Raw genomic sequence first — 13,382 nt, 5'->3', positions numbered from 1 at the left:
GAGGACATCCTCCAGTGTCGGCATGATGTAGTGGGATCTTTTCAGTGCTTGGTTCAGATGCTTTGGGTTGATGCAGACCCTCAGCTTCTCTGTTTTTTTCACTATGACCATATTGCTGATCTAGTCAGTTGGTTCAGTCACAGGTGTCATGTGGCCATCGGTCTCATACGTGTCCAGCTGGGCCTTCACAGCCACTTTCATTGCAATGGGCACATTGCGAGGAGCACACTGGACTGGAGTGATGCTCTCATCCACTTCAAAGTGTACCTCCCCAGGCACAGATTCAACGGGCATGTTGAATACATCGTCATATCTGCTGAGAAGTTGTTCTTTGGACAGGGGTCCATGCTGGACATGATCCACAATGTGCAGGTCATTTGGTACAGTGAGCTGCATCAGTCCCAGGCGTTCGCATGTAGAGCCTGAGAGGAGAGGATGTTGACTGGTTTTTACAATCTCAAACTCCAGCTTGTGTTTGCGTCCCCCCGAATAACACATTCGGTCTCAAAGGTGCCCATAGAGCTCATTATCTCTCCTGAGTACAGCTTTAGTCTAGTATTGCTGGGCAATAGATGTGTGTCAGGTGCCAGATTGATTTTGTCTTTGTAGCTCATTACGTTGCATGTAGCACCAGAATCCAGTTGACATTGGTGTTGCTTGTTGTGTAATCGTAGTGTCACAAACCATTTCTTCCCTCTTGAGTGTACAGCCCCAATGGATTCATGCATGTAAATGTCACTTTCACTTTTCAGCTCTGAACATTGAGTGACATCATCAACACAGTGAATCTTGCCCTCACTCACCCTTCTTTTGCTTTTGAGACACACTTTTGCAAAATGATTATTAATTCCACAAGCTCTGCATGGTTTTCTGTAGGCAGGGCAGTGCTCTTTGCCACGTGTGTGTATTCCCACAGTATTTACATGCTACGGGGCTCTCTGTGTTCACCGTTCGTGGTGAATTGCTCTGCCTCGATTGGTTTATTCTGAATGTCTGCCTAGCAACAGCGTGAACAGTATCAACGTCGGAGCGTGGGGTTTCGATTTCCATTGCTCTCATTCTCATGTCAGTGACTTCAGCAGTGCTGCACATTTCAATGGCAGTTACTAATGTTAAGTCTCTCTCTCTCAGTAGACGCCGGCGTGTATCCTCATTTGCAATTCCCAGCACTATTTTGTCACGAATCAATTAATCTTTCAATCCCCCGTATTCACAAGTGGCGGATTTCTCTCTCAAACGGGTTACAAAGTTGTGTACTGACTCACCCTCTTCCTGTTTACAGCTTCCGAAAATGAACCGCTCATAAATTACGTTTCTGGCAGGTTTGAAGTAATTCTCCAATGCATCCAATATAGCCTTTGCATCACACTGTTGTCGTGCTGTGAGGGTGAGATTGTGCCGGTAGATATGCCTGCATTCGCTGCCCATTAAACTCCTCAGAGTTGCAGCTTGTACCTCGTTGGCTTTCTCATGTAGACCGGTCGCCAGCGCATAGTCCTCAAATTCATCCCTGAAGTTGTCCCAATTAGTATTCCAGTCCCCTGTGAGAACCATGGGATTTGGTGGCGGAATGTTCGCTGCCATAGCAATTGAATATGAGATTTATTTGCCTTCAGTCATCGACGTAGGTAGTGATGCTAGCTAGCCAGCTAACAACGAGTTGATCAGTGTTGTGAGTAGGAAACGGCGTGTGTTCGCATATGGAACGTAACTGCGCCTATACTGTACTTTTTTTTTTTTCCGAGCCACTTCTGAAACCATGTTTAAGTATGATATGCTAGATAAAGGAATAAAGACAGACACCAATGTCAGGTTCAATAGCCTTGTTTGTGCATTGTACAAATCCCTACAACTGGAGTCCCGGGGAACAGTCCGGCTAGTCGATTACCTATCAACTAGACTCCTTAACAATAACCTCATTCAGTTATATTTTACCAATATTCTCCAGTATTGAGTCGCAAAATGACAACTGTTAACTAGTCATCATCTAGTTTCTTGCATGTGCGGAGCAGAGCTAATTTAATGTTATTGATTTAGCTGACGATAACTGCTAGCTAACTTAACGTTACGTTACTGTTCCTCAGCATGTTTTAACGTAAAATAGCTAGCCAAACAGTTAACGCCCACTACAAAACATTTTAAAATCTAATTTATATAACATGTATAACATTAAACTATATATTTGTAACTTACTTTTCTATCTTGGTGGCGTTATAACAGTCTGAACAACAAAAAGTTACTTAAAGTTACACTCAAGCGTTGAAGTCCCTCTTCTGCAAATCTCCAGTCCCAACGTCTGCATTTCATTTTTAACTTAATTTGAATATGATGACAATTAATTTTTTGGACGTCACTAAGCCATCTGACTGACATCTGATAGGCCAGTAAACGCGACTTTGAAAAACCCATCTCGACACTTGATCCCAACTTCTCGGCTCACTTGCCTCCAATTGGAAACGACAGAATGTGGTCTATTTTAGTAGAACATCTTTGGTTTAATCCACTGAATAAGGATTTCCTGCTTGTTTGACAGGTGGCGTGGAACTTTTTAGGGTGGGTTTCCGGCAAACTAAAAGCTGTGTTGGGTATTGCTGCCTTTCGCAGGTCAGAGTGCGGATTGCACAGTTTCGTCCCCTGCAAAAAAAGGGGGAATGGTAAAAACTTAAATTGCATCACCATCTAACCCGGTATCTATACATTATCACCCAAAACCCACCACCCCATCCCATTGCTTTGGCCCTAAACGATCGTACACCAGGCCATCAGCCTGGGAGGATGGAACCCCTTCTCTCAAAACTTAATGTAGATCTTCTGCACTACAATCTCTCACACCCAAAAATGCCTCTGCTGCTGCAACTACCACATCTATCTTCTGTGATTTCCACTCCATAAGTGAAGTGCAGTTGATCACCATGGCTATAAACGCAATAAATCCAACCTTACTAAAACTCATCCTCCCTGGCTCTCTCTCTTCAGGCTTACTCACTGGAGCCCTCCCAGTCGACTTACTTACCCTTGGGCTATACTCTACTCTCTTCACTGCCTCAGCATAGGAAACTTTCTGCCCCACTTGAACTCTGGCAATCTCAATCTGTCTCCCTCTAACAGGTCACTTTGGATCCCCAGCTGCATGGGCTCCCCCACAGTTGACACACAGTGCTTTCTCTATACCAGCTGTACACTCCCTCTGAATATGCCCTCCTGCACATGGGATTCTCCCTTCTACACACTAAAGCAATATGTCCGAATCTTTGGCACCTAAAGCACCGAAGCGGGTTTGGAACATATACCCTCACAGGATAGCAAATATAACCTAACCTAATCAGGTAGAAACTCTTTGTCAAAGCTCAAGACAGACAGGGTATTCTCAGTCTCGCCATTGCCACTGGGTCTACATTTCACCAAACGGCGGGTGACACAAACACTAGGAATATTCCTTTTCATTTGATCCACCTCTACACTCAAAGCTACTTCCTCACTGATCACCCCTTTTAGTGGCACCTTCCTCCGGAGAGCAAAGCACACCACAGGTTGAACCATGTGACTCGAAGCACCCGCTTCCTCTGGAAGAGGCATGCACAAAAAAATCTAAACAATTCCACTTCTCAAAACTTGCATAGATTTAGCCCATCCCAGTTTGTCCTTTACCCAGCCTGACACAATGTGTGGGTCAGTCAAAATGCAGGAATCCACGTTTTCCAAAATGTTCACTCTTACCGGTCCAAAATCATCTCTGGTAGAATTCTCAGGGCAAACACTGGAAGTCTCCTCTACACCCGTTGCCGCAGGTAGGCCCTCTTCATCGTGGACTGGCTCAACCTCCGAGCGCTCACCTCACCTCTGACGTCTGACTCCATTTCGAGATCATCAAGGTTCTCAAGAGAGTATGACGACCTATAAGTAATATTACTGGTTTGTAATGAAGAGACGCTAGTTACAGTGCATTCAGAAAGTATTCAGACCCCTCAACTTTTTCCACATTTTCTTACGTTACAGCCTTATTCTAAAATGGATGAAATCTATTTTTTTCTCATCAATCTACACACAATACCCCATAATGACAAAGGGAAAACAGGTTTATAAGAATGTTTTACAAATATATTAAAAAATAAAAAACAGAAATACCTTATTTACATATGTATTCCGACACTTTGCTATGAGACTTGATAGTGAGCTCAGGTGCATCCTGTTTCCATTGATCATCCTTCTACAACTTGATTAGAGTCCACCTGTGGTAAATTCAGTTGATAGGACATGATTTGGAAAGGCACACACCTGTCTATATAAGGTCCCACAGTTGACAGTGCATGTCAGAGCAAAAACCAAGCTACAAAAAACCAAGCCACATAAATCTGCTTGACTAATTTCTGCTCCCGTAAAAGCCTGGGTTTTCTGCACGTGAACACAAGAGGCTTATTATCTCAAATTAATTAATTGAAAGTGGGGGTTCACAACTCCAATACAGATGTGTTGGTCATGCCCTTAGTCCTGTATTGACGCTTTGCCTGTTTGATGGTTCGTCGGAGGGCATAGCGGGATTTCTTATAAGCTTCCAGGCTAGAGTCCCACTCCTTGAAAGCGGCAGCTCTAGTCTTTTGCTCAGTGCGGATGCTGCCTGTAATCCATGGCTTCTGGTTGGGGTATGTACGTACGGTCACTGTGGGAACGACGTCATCAATGCAATTATTGATGAAGCCAATGACGGATGTGGTGTACTCCTCAATGCCATCGGAGGAATTACGGATCATATTCCAGTCTGTGCAAGCAAAACAGTCCTAATGGCTAAGCATCTACTTCATCTGACCACTTTTTTATTGATCTAGTCACTGGTGCTTCCTGCTTAAATGTTTTGCTTGTAAGCAGGAATCAGGAGGATAGAATTATGGTCAGATTTGCCAAATGGAGGGCGAGAGAGAGCTTTGTATGCATCTGTGTGTGGGGTATACAGTAGGTGGTCCAGAATTATTTTTCCCTCTGGTTGCACGTTCAACATGCTGATAGATATTTGGTAAAACTGATTTAAGTTTCCTTGCATTAAAGTCCCTGGCTACTAGGAGCGCCGCCTCTAGGTAAGCATTTTCTTGTTTGCTTATGACGGAATACATCTCATTCAATGCTGTCGTAGTGCCAGCCTCTGACTGTGGTGGTATGTATAAACAGCTACAAAGAATACAGTTGAAAACTCTCTCGATAGGTAGTGTTGTCTACAGCTTATCATGAGATATTCTACCTCAGGCAAACAGTAGCTCGAGACTCTCTTAGATATCGGGCACCAGGTGTTGTTTTCAAAAATACATAGTCCGCCGCCCCTTGTCTTACGAGACTACGCTGTTCTATCCTGCCGGTACATCGTATAACCAGCCAGTTGTACGTTGATATTGTCGTCGTTCAGCCACGACTCCGTGAAGCATAAGAGGTGACAGTTTTTAATGTCCCATTGGTAGTTTAATCTTCCGCGTAATTCGTCAATTTTATTCCCCAAGGATTGCACATTTGCTAGCAGAATGGAGGGAAGTGGGGACTTATATACGAATTCTCAGTTCACTGCAGCTTACGACTGGAACGAGCTGCAAAAAACACTCAAACTGGGCTGCTTTATCTCCATCTCTTCACTCAAAAATGGACACTTCCTGACAGTTGTGGCTGCCTCATGTGAAGTATTGTTGTCTCTACCTTCTTGCCCTTTGTGCTGTTGTCTGTGCCCAATAATGTTTGTACCATGTTTTGTGGTGCGACCATGTTGTGCTGCTGCCATGCTGTGTTGCTAGCATGCTGTGCTTCCATGTGTTTCTGCCATGCTATGTTGTCGTTTTAGGTCTCTCTTGTCGTGATGTGTGTTTTGTCCTACATTTTTATTTTATTTTTAATCCCAGCCCCTGTCCCCGCAGGAGGCCTTTTGCCTTTTGGTACAGTAGACCATCATTATGAATAAGAATTTGTTCTTAACTGACTTTCCTACTCAAATAAAGGTTAAATAAAAAATAAAAGTCCGTCCCAATTCTTTAGCATCTCCACATGAAGGCAGTGTTTACCAATAGTGTACGTGTTTTAGTAGCAGTATGTTTATGTTGTGTTGTTCCACACTTGTCACTGAAGAGTCAAAGTAGGCTTTGCCTCCGAGTAAAGGTTGCAAGGGGGCAAAGAACACTGCAACAGCAACCAAGGTGGCTTCAATGAAACTAAAGCATCATGCCGGAGGAGACAAGGGACTGCCACAGGTACTACGAGGCATATATGAAGAGAGAGCTGGAGAAAGTGGTTGTGTCCCTAATGGAACTGTATTACCTATCTTGTGACTCTCAAACCCAGGTCCGGGAGCGTAATCGTCGCCTGACACTAATTAGCATAACGCAACGGACATAAATCTTCCTAGAAAATCTTCCTATTCATGAAAATCACAAGTGAAATATATTGGAACACAGCTTAGCCTTTTGTAAATCACCCTGTCATCTCAGATTTTCAAAATATGCTTTACAGCCAAAGCTAGACAAGCATTTGTGTAAGTTTATCATAGACTAGCAGCAGGCAACCTTGTCACGAAAATCAGAAAAGTAATCAAATGTAATCGTTTACCTTTGATGAACTTCGGATGTTTTCACTCACGAGACTCCCAGGTAGATAGCCAAAGTTCATTTTTTCCCAAAACATTCTTTTTGTAGGCAAAATAGCTCCGTTTGTTCTTCACGTTTGGCTGAGAAATCGCCCGGAAATTGCAGTCACGAAAACGGCGAAAAACATTCCAAATTAGCTCCATAATATCAACAGAAACATGGCAAACGTTGTTTATAATCCATCCTCAAGGTGTTTTTCTAATATATATTCGATAATATATCCGTCGGGACAATTTGTTTTTCAGTAGGACCGATTGGAGTAATGGCTACCTCTGTATTTTAGGCGAGAATCTCTCTCGGAGCCACCATGTGAACACTTACGCAATGTAACGGCTATTCTTCAACATAAATGCGTAAAACTACGTCACAATGCTGTAGACACCTTGGGGAATACGTAGAAAGCGTAAGCTCGTTGATGGCACATTCACAGCTCAATAGGGACTCATTGGAACGCAGCGCTTTCAAAACCTGGGGCACTTCCGGATTGGATTTTTCTCAGGCTTTCGCCTGCAACATCAGTTCTGTTATACTCACAGACAATATCTTTACAGTTTTGGAAACGTTAGAGTGTTTTCTATTCAAAGCTGTCAATTATATGCATATTCTAGCATCTTGTCCTGATAAAATATCCCGTTTAAAATGGGAACGTTTTTTTTCCAAAAATGAAAATTCTGCCCCCTAGTACCAACAGGTTTAAGTGCAATACTTTTGACCAGGATACTATGAAGATGTTTTGCTGCCTCACTGGCCAGCCTCAAGAACAACAACAATATACTAACAGCTAATCTAAAAGAAAACAGCCACTAGCAGCAGGCTCCAAGTAGACAAACCTATTTTACTGTTATCATCGTACAAATACGAATCAACATTCAAATCAAAATGTATTATAACGTGTAGTTTCACAATCAATTTCACAAAAAAACAAATCCTGACTCACTAGCTCTATTGGAGTCATTTGAATAGTTTTTATGATTAATAAAACTGTAGATTGTTTGGTGAAGTCATGACCTGGAAGAGGGGTTCCAATTGTCACTTTTCTAGCACTCCTACTATTGAGTAACGCTTAATTTATTTGGAATTCACTGTTTGAATCAGGGAATTGTGAATTTAGTACAGATATTGATTAAAGCTAAACATTCCATGCAAGTGGATCTTAGCAAGAACCAAGTCATGGCTGGCCATTTATTTAATGCACAGCTGCTTTCAACAGACCCAGGTGGGACTTGAACCCACAATCCTCAGCTCCGGAGGCTGATGCCTTATCCATTAGGCCACTGGATCTCTTATTCCCAACAGAAAATTACATCTCGGTGGGGCAAACATACTGGAAAAGTTTTGACGCATGCCAGCAAAGCCATTACACAAGACAATACAACATTAAGGAATACGTTCATTGCACTATAACGGTGACAAACGGTACCCACAAACAGTTAGGCCCTATATAAAGCTTTCCCAACAGCAGAGCTTTCTTTTCAGCACCAAAACATCCTTACCACTGCTATACCTGGCTATCAGCGGAGCCTTGTCTGGCAACGAAACAGTTCATTCAGCCTCGTTTACTGCCTTTTAAAAAAAACATACTATAGCTGATATGGCTGACTTGCTTAAACAAATGTGGTTCCTACTGACAATTGAGATGTACAATCTATGCTGGGGACAATAAAAGGCCACTTTAAAATGTGCAGTTTTTTCACAAAACACAAAGCCACAGATGTCTCAAGTTTTGAAATGAAAAACGAGTTGAAAATACATTATATACAGTATAAAGCAGGGGTGCAACTTTGGTTTTCGAAATGGGGGGGACATAACTATTATTATTTTTTATTTTTTCGCCAGTTGGATAAACACTCCAAACAGCCTATCCGACTGCTTGGAGGTGTCCGCATGGTCCTAAAGCATACCGTAGCCTCGTTTTGTATCACATTTCATGATAAAACTAGGGGGGACAAAAATGTAATTTCAGAATGAGGGGGTTGGGGACAGGACATGTACTCCCCTGATTTAAAGAATCAGTGTCTTTTTGGGGGTTTTGCATTTTATTATATTTTATATACAAGTCTACATCTTATTCATTTGGTTTTCCAGACAGAGTGGACCTATTTCAACGTCTTCCTTCCCAAAGAGGGCAAAGACTCCAGCCTGCCCATGTTATTCTGTTCCAAGTGGAGTGTGGAAAAAGTAGTGGACTACGCTGCCTCACTGGCCAGCCTCAAGAACAACAACAATATACTAACAGCAAAGCTAAAGAAAACAGTCACTTGCAGCAGGCTCCAAGTAGACAAACCTATTCTACTGTTATCATCACACAAATACGAATCAACATTCAAATCAACATTTATTATAACGTGTAGTTTTACAATCATGATCACAATACATTTCACAAAAAAACAAATCCTGACTCACTAGATCTATTGGAGTCATTTGAATACTATGAAGATGTTTTTATTTATGATTAATAAAGCTGTAGATTGTTTGGTGAAGTCATGACTTGGAAGAGGGGTTCCAATTGTCCCTTTTCTTGCACTCCTACTACTGAGTAACGCTTCATTTATTTGGAATTCACTATTTGAATCAGGGAATTGGGAATTTAGTACAGATATTGATTACAGCTAAACATTCCATGCAAGTGGATCTTAGCAAGAACCAAGTCATGGCTGGCAATCTTTTTAATGCACAGCTGCTTTCAACAGACCCAGGTGGGACTTGAACCCACAATCCCCAGCTCCGGAGGCTGATGCCTTATCCATTAGGCCACTGGATCTCTCATTCCCAACAGAAAATTACATCTCGGTGAGGCAAACATACTGGAAAAGTTTTGACGCATGCCAGCAAAGCCATTACACAAGACAATACAACATTAAAGAATACGTTCATTGCACTATAACGGTGACAAACGGTACCCACAAACAGTTAGGCCCTATATAAAGCTTTCCCAACAGCAGAGCTTTCTTTTCAGCACCAAAACATCCTTACCACTGCTATACCTGGCTATCAGCGGAGCCTTGTCTGGCAACGAAACAGTTCATTCAGCCTCGTTTACTGCCTTTTAAAAAAAAACATACTATAGCTGATATGGCTGACTTGCTTAAACAAATGTGGTTCCTACTGACAATTGAGATGTACAATCTATGCTGGGGACAATAAAAGGCCACTTTAAAATGTGCAGTTTTTTCACAAAACACAAAGCCACAGATGTCTCAAGTTTTGAAATGAAAAACAAGTTGAAAATACATTATATACGGTATAAAGCAGGGGTGCAACTTTGGTTTTCGAAATGGGGGGGACATAACTATTATTATTTTTTCACCAGTTGGATAAACACTCCAAACAGCCTATCCGACTGCTTGGAGGTGTCCGCATGGTCCTAAAGCATACCGTAGCCTCGTTTTGTATCACATTCCAATGATAAAACTAGGGGGGACAAAAATGTAATTTCAGAATGAGGGGGTTGGGGACAGGACATGTACTCCCCTGATTTAAAGAATCAGTGTCTTTTTGGGGGTTTTGCATTTTATTATATTTTATATACAAGTCTACATCTTATTAATTTGGTTTTCCAGACAGAGTGGACCTATTTCAACGTCTTCCTTCCCAAAGAGGGCAAAGACTCCAGCCTGCCCATGTTCTTCTGTTCCAAGTGGAGTGTGGAAAAAGTAGTGGACTACGCTGCCTCACTGGCCAGCCTCAAGAACAACAACAATATACTAACAGCTAATCTAAAAGAAAACAGCCACTAGCAGCAGGCTCCAAGTAGACAAACCTATTCTACTGTTATCATCGTACAAATACGAATCAACATTCAAATCAACATTTATTATAACCTGTAGTTTCACAATCATGTTTGTCACAATACATTTCACAAAAAAACAAATCCTGACTCACTAGATCTATTGGAGTCATTTGAATACTATGAAGATGTTTTTATTTATGATTAATAAAGCTGTAGATTGTTTGGTGATATCATGACTTGGAAGAGGGGTTCCAATTGTCACTTTTCTTGCACTCCTACTACTGAGTAACGCTTCACTTATTTGGAATTCACTATTTGAATCAGGGAATTGGGAATTTAGTACAGATATTGATCAAAGCTAAACATTCCATGCAAGTGGATCTTAGCAAGAACCAAGTCATGGCTGGCCATTAATTTAATGCACAGCTGCTTTCAACAGACCCAGGTGGGACTTGAACCCACAATCCCCAGCTCAGGAGGCTGATGCCTTATCCCCAACAGAAAATTACATCTCGGTGGGGCAAACATACTGGAAAAGTTTTGACGCATGCCAGCAAAGCCATTACACAAGACAATACAACATTAAAGAATACGTTCATTGCACTATAACGGTGACAAACGGTACCCACAAACAGTTAGGCCCTATATAAAGCTTTCCCAACAGCAGAGCTTTCTTTTCAGCACCAAAACATCCTTACCACTGCTATACCTGGCTATCAGCGGAGCCTTGTCTGGCAACAAAACAGTTCATTCAGCCTCGTTTACTGCCTTTAAAAAAAACATACTGTAGCTGATATGGCTGACTTGCTTAAACAAATGTGGTTCCTACTGACAATTGAGATGTACAATCTATGCTGGGGACAATAAAAGGCCACTTTAAAATGTGCAGTTTTTTCATAAAACACAAAGCCACAGATGTCTCAAGTTTTGAAATGAAAAACGAGTTGAAAATACATTATATACAGTATGAAGCAGGGGTGCAACTTTGGTTTTCGAAATGGGGGGGACATAACTATTATTATTTTTTATTTTTTCACCAGTTGGATAAACACTCCAAACAGCCTATCCGACTGCTTGGAGGTGTCCGCATGGTCCTAAAGCATACCGTAGCCTCGTTTTGTATCAAATTCCAATGATAAAACTAGGGGGGACAAAAATGTAATTTCAGAATGAGGGGGTTGGGGACAGGACATGTACTCCCCTGATTTAAAGAATCAGTGTCTTTTTGGGGGTTTGCATTTTATTATATTTTATATACAAGTCTACATCTTATTCATTTGGTTTTTCAGACAGAGTGGACCTATTTCAACGTCTTCCTTCCCAAAGAGGGCAAAAACTCCAGCCTGCCCATGTTCTTCTGTTCCAAGTGGAGTGTGGAAAAAGTAGTGGACTACGCTGCCTCACTGGCCAGCCTCAAGAACAACAACAATATACTAACAGCTAATCTAAAAGAAAACAGCCACTAGCAGCAGGCTCCAAGTAGACAAACCTATTCTACTGTTATCATCGTACAAATACGAATCAACATTCAAATCAACATTTATTATAAGGTGTAGTTTCACAATCATGTTTGTCACAATACATTTCACAAAAAAACAAATCCTGACTCACTAGATCTATTGGAGTCATTTGAATACTATGAAGATGTTTTTATTTATGATTAATAAAGCTGTAGATTGTTTGGTGATATCATGACTTGGAAGAGGGGTTCCAATTGTCACTTTTCTTGCACTCCTACTACTGAGTAACGCTTCACTTATTTGGAATTCACTATTTGAATCAGGGAATTGGGAATTTAGTACAGATATTGATTAAAGCTAAACATTCCATGCAAGTGGATCTTAGCAAGAACCAAGTCATGGCTGGCCATTTATTTAATGCACAGCTGCTTTCAACAGACCCAGGTGGGACTTGAACCCACAATCCTCAGCTCCGGAGGCTGATGCCTTATCCATTAGGCCACTGGATCTCTTATTTCCAAAAGAAAATTACATCTCGGTGGGGCAAACATACTGGAAAAGTTTTGACGCATGCCAGCAAAGCCATTACACAAGATAATACAACATTAAAGAATACGTTCATTGCACTATAACGGTGACAAACGGTACCCACAAACAGTTAGGCCCTATATAAAGTTTTCCCAACAGCAGAGCTTTCTTTTCAGCACCAAAACATCCTTACCACTGCTATACCTGGCTATCAGCGGAGCCTTGTCTGGCAACGAAACAGTTCATTCAGTCTCGTTTACTGTCTTTAAAAAAAAACATACTGTAGCTGATATGGCTGACTTGCTTAAACAAATGTGGTTCCTACTGACAATTGAGATGTACAATCTATGCTGAGGACAATAAAAGGCCACTTTAAAATGTGCAGTTTTTTCACAAAACACAAAGCCACAGATGTCTCAAGTTTTGAAATGAAAAACGAGTTGAAAATACATTATATACAGTATAAAGCAGGGGTGCAACTTTGGTTTTGGAAATGGGGGAGACATAACTATTATTATTTTTTCACCAGTTGGATAAACACTCCAAACAGCCTATCCGACTGCTTGGAGGTGTCCGCATGGTCCTAAAGCATACCTTAGCCTCGTTTTGTATCACATTCCAATGATAAAACTAGGGGGGACAAAAATGTAATTTCAGAATGAGGGGGTTGGGGACAGGACATGTACTCCCCTGATTTAAAGAATCAGTGTCTTTTTGGGGGTTTTGCATTTTATTATATTTTATATACAAGTCTACATCTTATTCATTTGGTTTTCCAGACAGAGTGGACCTATTTCAACGTCTTCCTTCCCAAAGAGGGCAAAGACTCCAGCCTGCCCATGTTCTTCTGTTCCAAGTGGAGTGTGGAAAAAGTAGTGGACTACGCTGCCTCACTGGCCAGCCTCAAGAACAACAACAATATACTAACAGCTAATCTAAAAGAAAACAGCCACTAGCAGCAGGCTCCAAGTAGACAAACCTATTCTACTGTTATCATCGTACAAATTCGAATCAACATTCAAATCAACATTTATTATAAGGTGTAGTTTCACA

The 13,382-nt window shown here is 41.4% G+C and overlaps 3 non-coding genes across 3 annotated transcripts; all 3 read right to left on the bottom strand.

Annotated features, from left to right (window-relative positions):
• Positions 1–7,819: 7,819 nt before the first annotated feature.
• On the bottom strand, positions 7,820–7,892 carry trnar-ccg (transfer RNA arginine (anticodon CCG)). The gene has a single exon. It is a non-coding gene; the product is annotated as a tRNA-Arg (tRNA).
• A 1,407-nt stretch (positions 7,893–9,299) lies between these two features.
• On the bottom strand, positions 9,300–9,372 carry trnar-ccg (transfer RNA arginine (anticodon CCG)). The gene has a single exon. It is a non-coding gene; the product is annotated as a tRNA-Arg (tRNA).
• A 2,865-nt stretch (positions 9,373–12,237) lies between these two features.
• Positions 12,238–12,310, bottom strand: trnar-ccg (transfer RNA arginine (anticodon CCG)). The gene has a single exon. It is a non-coding gene; the product is annotated as a tRNA-Arg (tRNA).
• Positions 12,311–13,382: the final 1,072 nt, after the last annotated feature.

Source organism: Oncorhynchus clarkii, chromosome 11, assembly GCF_045791955.1.
Source record: "Oncorhynchus clarkii lewisi isolate Uvic-CL-2024 chromosome 11, UVic_Ocla_1.0, whole genome shotgun sequence".
Taxonomy (NCBI): Eukaryota; Metazoa; Chordata; class Actinopteri; order Salmoniformes; family Salmonidae; genus Oncorhynchus; species Oncorhynchus clarkii.
This window is presented reverse-complemented; position numbering and strand designations above follow the sequence as displayed.